This window comes from Seriola lalandi, unplaced genomic scaffold (genome assembly GCF_002814215.2).
Source record: "Seriola lalandi dorsalis isolate HSWRI2012SDOR001 ecotype SW California unplaced genomic scaffold, Sedor1 jcf7180002054632, whole genome shotgun sequence".
Lineage (NCBI taxonomy): Eukaryota > Metazoa > Chordata > Actinopteri > Carangiformes > Carangidae > Seriola > Seriola lalandi.
The window spans coordinates 17308-23676 of record NW_019525185.1 but is presented as its reverse complement, the minus strand read 5'-3'; the positions used below and the strand labels follow the sequence as shown (position 1 = coordinate 23676).

General features: G+C 47.2%; 1 pseudogene across 1 annotated transcript in view; it reads right to left on the bottom strand.

Annotated features, from left to right (window-relative positions):
- The window catches only part of LOC111665385 (uncharacterized), a 40902-nt pseudogene that overhangs the window by 18666 nt on the left and 15867 nt on the right, over window positions 1–6369 (bottom strand). Inside the window, exons 2-3 of the transcript XR_015438087.1 lie at window positions 3866–4063; window positions 944–3355 (exon numbers count right to left, since the gene is read on the bottom strand). The product of XR_015438087.1 is annotated as an uncharacterized LOC111665385 (transcript). The remainder of the gene's footprint in view (window positions 1–943; window positions 3356–3865; window positions 4064–6369) is intronic.

Genomic DNA, 6369 nt, shown 5'->3' with positions numbered 1-6369 from the left:
ATAGTATATACACTGACAGGCTTTATATAGTATATACACTGACAGGCTTTATATAGTATATACACTGACAGGCTTTATATAGTATATACACTGACAGGCTTTATATAGAATATACACTGACAGGCTTTATATAGAATATACACTGACAGGCTTTATATAGAATATACACTGACAGGCTTTATATAGTATATACACTGACAGGCTTTATATAGTATATACACTGACAGGCTTTATATAGTATATACACTGACAGGCTTTATATAGTATATACACTGACAGGCTTTAGGATGGATATATATTTATGTGACACATGTCTATAATATAATCATACATACATGAGCATGCAGATTTGTATAGACTGGACATATATGTCATTAAATTATTCCAACTTCTAATAGGTTTCATATACAATATTTACATGTGTGCTTTTATTTTATATGAACATGTATGTCGTATACAAATTCAATATATTTACATATATCAAATGTGTGTATGAACAGGACTAGGACCTCATGAGGACTACAATAAGGTCTGTGTTTATACCAGAACACACCAGAACGCACGCACACACACACACACACACACACACACACACACACACACACACACACACACACACACACACACACGCACACACACACAGCACCAGAGGGGAGAGACATTCAGTCCTCTGATCATGTGATCAATCCCAGTGAATAGAGTCACTGTTGTGCTGCTGTCGATGATGTCACTACTGATCATCTACAGTCACACAGGTGAGTTACAACAGGTGAAGGGTCAGTGTGTGTGTTACTGAGGAGAAGGAGGGAGGACAGAAGGGAGGAGGAGAACTAGTTCAGCCAATCAGAGGAGGAACAAGAGGGACAGGAGGAGGAGGAGGTGATGGATGAAGATAGAAAGAGTCTGATGGTTTGTGGAATGAAAGGAGAAACAGGTTCTGTACCTTCAGTCTGAAGCTCTGCAGTTCCTCCTCCACCAACCTCCTCCAGCTGCACTCCTCCTCCAGCTCCTCCTGCTCCTCTGACTTCCTCTGTCCACCTTCAGACTCTTCAGGTTCAGTCCGAAGTGAGTCTGCATCCATCGCTGGTGAGGAGGAGCTCGATGCGTCAACCTCCTCAGACTCCTCACAGTGTGTCAGTTGTTTAAAGTTTTCACAATAAGAGTCCTCAGTGTGTTTCGGTGGTTTAATGTTTTCACAATAAGAGTCCTCAGAGTTCGTGTGTAGTGCGTTGACCTCCTCAAAGTATGTGTGTTGTATAACATTTTCAGAATAAGAGTCTTTGGAGTGTGTTTGTACTGTGTTGTTTTCAGAATAAGAGTCCTTGGAGTGTGAGAGTTGTGTATTATTTTCAGAATAAGAGTCCCCAGTGTGTGTTTGCAGTGTGTTCTTTTCAGAATAAGAGTCCTTGGAGTGTGAGAGTTGTGTATTATTTTCAGAATAAGAGTCCTCAGAGTGTGTTTGTAGTCTGTTGTTTTCAGAATAAGAGTCCTCAGAGTGTGTTTGTAGTCTGCTGTTTTCAGAATAAGAGTCCTCAGAGTGTGTTTGTAGTCTGTTGTTTTCAGAATAAGAGTCCTCAGAGTGTGTGTTCATGCATGAGTCAGGTTCTTTATCTATGTGCCTTTCTCTACCTTCTCTCTCTTCTTGATCTTTCTCTGTTCCTTCTTCTCCCTCATCTTCTTTCATCACTTGCTCTTCTTCCCTTCTTTCTTGACTCTGCTGGACAATTACAACCTGAACCTCCTCCTCTACCTCCACCTCCTCTAACTCATCGTCTCCTTCCTCATCCAACTCTTCCTCTCCATTTCCGTCTGTCTCTTCACTTTCATCCTCCTCCTCCCTTTCTCCTCCCTCCTTAGCAGTGTATGTGTGTGGCAGTAAATTTTCTTCCCTCCTACACTCCAACTGTCCCACCTCCTCCTGCACCTCCTCCTCTTCCTTCTCTACACCCTCTTCAACTGACACCATTTCATTCTTCCTTTCATGCCTCTCCAACAGCTCTCCCTCTTGCCTCTTTTCCTCTGTTTCCCCCTCTTTCTCCTTCTCCTCCTCCTCCTCCTCCTCCACTCTCTGTTCTCTGTTGTCATCAGGTTCAGTATTCAGCTTCACCTGTCCGTCTGAATCAGTACCTTCTGTTTGCTCCTGTGACACCTGGTGCTCCGACTGACTGATGGAGGTTCCCACAACTTCAGCAGGAGCAGAGGAGGAGCAGGAGGAGCAGGTGGGGGTGTTGGGGGAGATGGGGGTAAGGATGACGGGTCCACAGGAGCCCTGGTGGAGGTTTTCCCCGATGAGCTTGGAGCAAAACTCGGTGTGGGGGCTGATGTCAACACGAGGCAAGGAGGAGTGTGTGTTGATGTTGTGAGGTGTGTGTGCTTCAGCAGTGTGTGTGTTGATGTTGTGAGGTGTGTGTGATGCAGCAGTGTGTGAGTTGATGTTGTGAGGTGTGTTTGCTGCAGCAGTGTGTGTGTTGATGTTGTGAGGTGTGTGTGATGCAGCAGTGTGTGAGTTGATGTTGTGAGGTGTTTGTGCTGCAGCAGTGTGTGTGTTGATGTTGTGAGGTGTTTGTGCTGCAGCAGTGTGTGTGTTGATGTTGTGAGGTGTGTGTGCTTCAGCAGTGTGTGTGTTGATGTTGTGAGGTGTGTGTGATGCAGCAGTGTGTGTGTTGATGTTGTGAGGTGTGTGTCCTGCAGCAGTGTGTGTGGAGGACCGTGTGCTGGTCCTGGCTCGGTGCTGCAGGCTGATGGACTGGGTTAAGGAACCTTTCTGGGGGGAGAACCGAGGCAGTGGGAGCTCCGTCAGCTCCACATACTCCCCCTCCGAGTCGTCAGCCTCGCTACTCGCTGCTGATTGGTCAGTTTTTGGAGCAGATGGTCGGAGCTCCTCCTGTCTGGAGTTAATATCTCTACACAGATCACGTGGCGTGTCGTCCTTCAGGGCGGTCAGGGGCCGGCTGATGAATTGTGGGTAGACCAGGTCCTCCCAGGGGACCCTGAAGATGTCTCCGTTGGCAGAGAGGACGCAGCGCTCCAGCCTGGACGCTCCTCGCTGCTCCCTTTCCCTGTTGACGGAGTCCAGCCAGGCCATGCTGAAGAGGGACAGTAGGGCTAACTCTGACACCTCCTGCTGCTCCACATAACGGCTGCCGGCCGACACGCTGCACAGGAGCAGGCGGGGGGAGGAGGAGGCGATGCAGCTCCTACAGGAGGTGCCGTGAGGTTGAAGAGGAGGAGGAGGAGCAGCAGGAGAAACCAGCAGGTAGAAGTCTCCTGGACGGAGGAAACGCTGGTCCAGAGGACAGAGCTGAACGACTACTTTCTCCTGGACACACAGAGGCCAGCCTTCACCACACTGCACCTGAGGAGGAGGAGGAGGAGGAGGAGGAGGAGAGAGAGGAGAGAGGAGATCATTACTCAGTCCAGGTGTGTGATGAACTACCTGTGGACTGATGTTAAACTGTAGTAACTGGTGGATCCAGGTGTCAGTGAATCAGTCAGACTGAGTCCCTCTGGACTTCAGGTGTGCTGCTGCAGACTGAGAGAACTGAGGCAGAGTCAGTCAGGACCTACAGACCAGAAGAGAGTCCAGGCCTCTAACAGCTGTCTCCAGATCAGCTGCTCCTCAAACATTTACAGTCAATAATCACATCAGGATAGCCCCCCCTCCTGAACACTACAGCCTCTGACAGACTGATGTGTGTGGACAAGGTGACGCCCACTAGAGGCAGGTGAGTGACGATCCCAGAGTCACCCTCAACAAACACGACATGTCAGTTAATCACGTGTGGAGTTGAACAGGCAAGGGGGGGGGGCAGAGATGGAGAGAGAGAGAGGGAAAGAAACTACAGACAGACTGGTCTCTACTCACACTGGCATGTTGCTGGAGTCGATGTAAGAGCTGCTTCGCAGGAAGCAGGAAGTGCAGCAGGTAGCGGAGGCCGTCGCCTCTGTAGCGAGTCTCCACCACGTTGAGGACCTGAAAGAGGACAGTCGGTGATGTGGCCTGGAAAGGGGGGTAGAGGGCTGACAGGGCGGTCTGGATGCACCGGTCCAATGATTCAGAGTCCTGAAGGAAGAAGACAGTGACCAGGGTCAGAGGGGGGGGGGGTCTGTGGAGACAAGATGGCCACCCTCACAGACACAGCAGGACAGACAGCAGCTCCGCAGACGGACACTGTTTCAGGTCATGTGATCAGGTTCTGGTCCTCCATCGTCCTCTAACACCCAGAGAACGAACATGTGTCTGATCTCTGGTCTGATCATCAGACCAGTTTTCCCAGTATGACTGACCACAGCTCCCAGCAGAGCTCTGCTTTAATTACCCTCCTCATTAACGTCCCTGTACGGAGCTTATTGTCTGACTCAACACGCCTCTTATCAACACGTGTTTGTTCTTCGCTCCGTTAAAAACAAGTTCAACATTTCAGGCTGTCCGCCAAGGGCGCGCCCGGCAGGCCCTGGAGGTGTGGCTGGGAGGCCCCGTCTGTGGCGGTGAGAACAGGAATGAGGCTGTAACTGGATCCACTGGTCTGGAGGCAGTGGAGACTGGTCAGGTAAAAATATCAGGCTGTGCGCACACACACACACACACACACACACACACACACAGAGGCTCCAGACTGAGTGTGTTTCACATGTGTGTGATGACATACATTTAAATGCGGAGCCATGTATTTATGCCCCCCACCCCCCGGCTCCACTCCTCCTCTACTTCTAATGGTTGTGTCATTTCATCCACTCACTTTAAATTTTTCACAATAAAAGCCTGTATCTGAGATCAGACTGACTCACACTGCAACAAATAATTATATAAATCTTCAGAATTAAGTGATTGGTTGACTTTGGTCAAACTATAAAACAAAACAATCACAGCCCCTTCTTCTTTAGTCAAATCATCAGTCCAAACCCAAACATATTAAAACTACGGTGGCCCTGAAGCTCGAAGCTCTGCAACTCAAGAAAACAGCTTCCTCAGTTTGACACACAAGCTGCAAATACTCACAACACAACAGAAGTGTTTCCAGGGGACACTAAAAAGTGACGGACCAGCTCATGTACACTTGTTGTTCAATACTTCCTGACTAGTGAAGTTATGAAGACGACTAGTCGGCTAAATGTTAGTTAGTATGTTAAATGAGCTAGTTTGGTTTATTATGACATCATTATTGTAAAAACGTGCTGTTAGCTGTTAGCTTAGCCTTGTTTATGTCTCCTGTTATCACACGGCCCCACCCCCCCACCCCCCAGCAACTCTACAGTCTGGGTGGAAGTGAATATTCTGGATGTGACTCAGGCAGGATTCACACACAACAACTGGCAGCCAAATGTAGTGCTGAGGCCAATATTAGCAGCAGGCTATCAGATGACGGGCGGGGGTGGGGGGGGCACAGAGAGGGAGCTGAATACTGCATCATGATCACAGAGGAGTGACACAGATCATAGAGACTCCACCTCATATTTAAACATCAGTGGAATCGAGCTTCAGTCATTTAGAGGTGAATCACTCTCAGCAGGTTCAGTAAGTAACAAATCATAAAATATCTCAGCACCGAAACAAGGTGAGAGCCAATACACAACATGTGGTACAACTACATATTACAATTTGTAATTTATCATTTATTTTTGACAGATATTGTGTTTCAGTGTGAATTATCGTTTCTATATTTTCACTAAAACAAAAATATAAAAAGATATTTTACATCTGGAGAATATGATTTGTAGCATCACAACACTGATGGTGCTAACAATGCTAATGCTAACAATGTGACACATTTTACCTTCATCAAAGAAACTGCAGCTCCAGTGCGATCATCTGAATTTAGTCACTCAAAAGTAATAAATCACAAAATATCTCAACACTAAACATCCAAAAGGTTCAAGGTTGTCACCCTCGTCAACAACAAGAGGCTCCAACGACACAAACACAAACAGACTCACAACATGAATCAACCAATGAGCTGAGGCCGACTGAACGAGGAACAGACTGATGAATCAACTACCTGCTCCATCTCATTCACTTCATTTGACTTTGATAATCATCAGGTCAGTCACATGAAGGATGAAGACAACACAACACAACAACACACAGAAGAGAACCAGAAGACCAGAGGTCCAGAGATCTGGATCAGACCCTCTGACCCGGGTCATCACCACACTGTGGTTTAATGTTTGTTGTAACTAAAGGAAAGAGTTTATTTAACTCTCTGATTCTCTTTTTATGACACAAGCTTCATGAAAACAGGAAATATCTTCTGGTGACCATTGTTCACTCCTCACACACACACACACACACTGTTAACTCCAACTGCAGGAACACAGTTTATAGATGAGAGGATTACAGTATTAAGCATGGGGCTCAGTCTGGCTCTGAGG